Source organism: Rhodamnia argentea, chromosome 6 (genome assembly GCF_020921035.1).
Source record: "Rhodamnia argentea isolate NSW1041297 chromosome 6, ASM2092103v1, whole genome shotgun sequence".
Lineage (NCBI taxonomy): Eukaryota > Viridiplantae > Streptophyta > Magnoliopsida > Myrtales > Myrtaceae > Rhodamnia > Rhodamnia argentea.
The window spans coordinates 377,501-382,500 of record NC_063155.1 but is presented as its reverse complement, the minus strand read 5'-3'; positions in this window follow the sequence as shown (position 1 = coordinate 382,500).

Genomic DNA, 5,000 nt, shown 5'->3' with positions numbered 1-5,000 from the left:
CACTAGGGCACGATCCACGGTGTGCGCTCTCCCGGGTGGCCATGTGCAGCAGCAATTCCGACAGAATGAAACGGCTCCACAGCTGATCCCTACGGAAGCTAACAGCCCTTCCTCCTCAAAGACGGGCAATCCAAAGCCTAGGAGGAAGAAGGGCCGGAGAAAAGGCTGGTAACCCGCATCCCCCCTCTCTGTACATATGTTTCTCGGCATTTGGAATATTAGGGGTCTTGTTGACCCCCTCCGCCAAGCGGAGATACGTTCTTTTATTCGTACGAATCGTCTCTCTCTTATTGGCATTTTAGAGACGAAAGTTAAGGCCGCCTCCTTTCACACGGTCTCGGCTAATATTTGTCCTGGTTGGCGATGGTTAGCCAACTACGATCATTCTCCACTTGGGCGGATCTGGATTGGCTGGAATCCTAACGCCATTGATTTGCTCATGTTGTCGTCGTCCCCTCGGCTCATCCATGCACGAATCAGGTTCATTGATGAGAAGAAGCCTTGTGTTCTCTCGATCGTTTATGGTGGACACACCTTCATCTCCAAGCGGAGCCTTTGGTCAGACCTTGTAAACTTCAGCGCGACGCAGGAACCGTGGCTGGTGGCCGGCGACTTCAACGCCATCAAAGACCAATCGGATAGGATGGGTAGCTCGAATGCGTGGATACCGGCCTTTGATGAGCTTGGTGAATGTCTTGCCCAGGCGGGATTGGACGATCTACGGTACGTCGGCCATAGATTCACTTGGTCGACATCTTCGGGCGCCTTGCGGAAGCAACGCAAAATTGATCGGGTATTGATTAACCAACACCGGTCCAACTTATACTCATACTCAGAGGCTACTTTCCTTGCCCCGGGGATCTCCGATCATGCCCCTATGCTGGTCAGAATTGTGGCTCCACCAACCTCACGGAAGCCATTCAAATTTTACGACTTTTGGACGACCCATCCCAACTTCAAAGACATCGTCAAGCAAGTGTGGGATTCCCCAATTAGCGGCACCCATATGTTTGTCATATGCTGCAGACTTAAACTGTTAAAGGCAAGGCTGAAGAGTCTCAACAGAAGCTCATTTTCAGACATCACTCACCGAACCGAGCAAGCCCGACAAGCCCTCACATCGGTGCGGGATGAACTCCAGCTTAATCCCGCAAATCGGGAGCGGCGGACGGGGAGCCGGAGTGCTTACGCGCCTTCTCCACGCTCCGGCAGCGAGGAAGAATCTTTCTACCGGCAAAATCGAGAATTCGCTGGCTCAAGGAGGGAGACCTAAATACCCGCTACTTCCATCACTTTGTCGACAAGAGCCGCCTCCACAACCGAATCCTCTCTGACACGGATTCTCGCTGGAATGGCTATCACGGAGCCCTGCTCAAGTTCGAGGAGCACGTAATCAATTTCTTTGACGGGCTATTGAATGGGGAATCACCGGCTTCTACACCGTCTCTCCTAGACATTCGGGGCTTCTTGCACCGCACCCTTCAAGATGACCAAATATTGTCCCTGTCACGGCCCATCACAGATGAGGAAATCCGCAGCACCTTATTCTCCCTCGCGCGAGGTAAGGCCCCCGGCCCCGATGGTTTTACCGTTGAATTCTTTACGTATTCTTGGGATATTGTTGGCCCTTCGGTTACCTCGGCAATCCAGGAGTTCTTTCGGACGGGGAAACTCCTTAAGGAGTTTAATACGACCATAATTTCATTGGTGCCGAAGACCCCTAACGCCTCGGCCATGCAAGACTTTCGCCCAATTGCCTGTTGCAATACATTGTACAAGTGTATTACTAAGATTCTGTCCAACCGGATAGCGGACCTATTGCCGTCCTTAATATCACCTTCACGAGACGGCTTTTGTTAGAGGGAGGCGGATTAGCGACAATATTATGCTCGCCCAAGAATTGTTTACTCGATTTTCATCACCATCCCTACCTCCCGAAGTGTGCGGTTAAGGTGGATTTCCGCAAGGCTTATGATACGGTGGATTGGAGATTCCTTCGATTGGTTCCGCAAGCTTTTCGTTTCCCGGACTTCATGGTCGACCTTATCTTAGAGTGTGTATCCACGGCCAAATTCTCCATCGCCATAAATGGAGAGTTACACGGATTCTTCTCTAGTTCCAGAGGCATTCGCCAGGGTGACCCATTATCGCCGTACCTATTTACGCTGGTCATGGAAGTTTTCTCCGGCATCCTTCAGGCCAAAACCTCCTCGCGTACTTCAAATACTATTGGAGATGTAAGTCCACTCGCCTCTCCCACTTATTCTTTGTCGATGACGTCCTACTCTTCACGAAGGGAATATTCGGGCCATTAAGCTACTCAAGGAAGGGCTACACCTCTTCTCCTCCCCGGTCCGGCCTTATACCAAATCCGCAAAAGAGTGACATCTTCTTCTCGGGGGGCTCCTCGCAGGTCGGAGACCAGATCCGCCGGTGCCTGGAATTCCGAGAAGGTAACCTCCCATTCCGGTACCTTGGAGTTCCGATTATCTCATCCCGTATTAGCAAGTCGATTGCGACTTCCTAGTACATGCTATTACTGCTAGAGCTAGGTCTTGGTCTCAACGATTCCTTAGTTATGCGGGGAGGCTACAATGATCGATCGGTCCTACACTCGATACACGTGTCTTGGGCTACCATTTTCACCCTACCCAGTCGGTTTTGAATAGCATTGAGCTTATTCTCGCGCCAATTCTTGTGGAAGGGACCCGACCTTGGCATAGGGGGGTGCTAAGGTTGCATGGAGCGACTTATGCCATCCCAAAGACGAGGGCGGATTAGGCATTCGCAGATTGGCCGACTCCAACAAGGCGATGACCTTAAAGCACATCTCGGTTCCTCTTCTCGGATAAAGAATCCCTATGGTGCAAGTGGATCCACTCCACCTACTTAAAGAACGTCAACTTCGGGTGGCCACCAAACCCACTTTTTGTTCCTGGACCTCGGAAGAAAATCCTGGAGCTACGACAGGGAATTTCAGCTGTTATTTAGATGGCGGATCGGTAACGGACACATGGTTTCATTCCGGTTCGATCATTGGCACGAGAGAGGCCCGTTTTACAAACTATTCGCCAATCGTGATATATATCAATCCAGGATCCCACGGGGCATAACAGTTGGGGAATATTTTGCTTCAACTTGGTCTCCCTCAACCGTCCTCCACACGCTTCTTTCCTGGTTGGAACCGGCCCCCCCCCTAGCTCAAGGAAAGGAAGATATTTTCACTTGGAATGGGCATCCGTCCGGGGACTTCTCCATTGCTTCGGCTTGGGACACTATCAGACCAAAGAAGAGCAAGGTCCAATGGCATTCTTTTATATGGGACTCTACATTTGCGCCACGGCATGCCTTCCTCCCGTGGCTTGCCCTCCTTGATCGGCTCCCCACCCAAATACTTCTCTTACGCTACCGTAGAATTCAAGAGGGAGCTTGTGCCTTCTCGCCGTACACAACCGCACTCGGTTAGTCACTTGTTTTTCGGATGTGAGACCACGGCCCAACTAGCATCCATATGGGCGTCCAAATGCAATATCACTTGGAGGAATCGTCCTTGGGGGGATACTATTCGTTGGGCCCAAACACACATCGGCGGACGATCCTTCCATTCGCGAATAGCCAGGTATTCCTTCGGCGCATTATGCCATATCATATGGATCGAAAGAAACAACATTCTATTTCGTGCCAAGGATCTCTTCCCGCCTTCTATTATAATGCACCTCACAAAGATGATTAAGGACAAAGCTGTCTCAATTAGCCCCGTTTCGGATACGCCACGCAATGTAGTACTTCAGCGAAATTGGACCCTATCACCGACTATCTTTGATCACCGATGCAATCGTCGATGCCGATTCTTGCTTCTAACGTCCGACACCCCATTTCCAGTGGAGGTTCTCACACAAACCAGAAGTTGAAGGCCCCACTTCCACCTTCGATCGCTGTTCGCCAATGCCGGCTCGTCATATTTACGGGGCATCGTCTACTGCAAAGCCGTGCTGAAGACGCCTGCCCGCGTATCCGTTCCCCGCATATTCGATTCTCGCAGCATTCCTTTAGCTGCGTTGGGCGAGTATATCTTTTTGGCCGCCCCTTCCCTCCTTTTTGTGCGGCCTCACTGTTTTGGCCGTTTGTTGGCCCTTTGCTTACATTCTCGGTTAGGTGTGTCGTCTTTATTTTGCTGCCTATGTAGCTCTCCTCCGGCTCGTTTGGCCGTTGTCTAGGTGCTTCGTACGCACTCTTGTATTTTTCAACCGGTACACCGTTGAACCCTATATGGCACACACAATGCCATCTTAGGTTCATGGTTTTTGTGTCCGGTTTTCATTTTGTACCTAGTGCTTTGAAAAGTTAATACATTTTTACCTTACCAAAAAAAAAAACAACTGCGAAAGCATTTGCCAAGGATGTTTTCATTAATCAAGAACGAAAGTTGGGGGCTCGAAGACGATCGGATACCGTCCTAGTCTCAACCATAAACGATGCCGACTAGGGATCGGCGGATGTTGCTTTTAGGACTCCGCCGGCACCTTATGAGAAATCAAAGTTTTTGGGTTCCGGGGGGAGTATGGTCGCAAGGCTGAAACTTAAAGGAATTGACGGAAGGGCACCACCGGGAGTGGAGCCCAGGCTTAATTTGACTCAACACGGGGAAACTTACCAGGTCCGGACATAGTAAGGATTGACGGACCGAGAGCTCTTTCTTGATTCTATGGGTGGTGGTGCATGGCCGTTCTTAGTTGGTGGAGCGATTTGTCTGGTTAATTCCGATAACGAACGAGACCTCAGCCTGCTAACTAGCTATGTGGATGTACATCTCCACGGCCAGCTTCTTAGAGGGACTATGGCCGCTTAGGCCAAGGAAGTTTGAGGCAATAACGTGTCCGTGATGCCCTTAGATGTTCCGGGCCGCACGCGCGCTACACCGATGTATTCAACGAGTCTATAGCCTTGGCCGACGGGCCTGGGTAATCTTTGAAATTTCATCGTGATGGGGATAGATCATT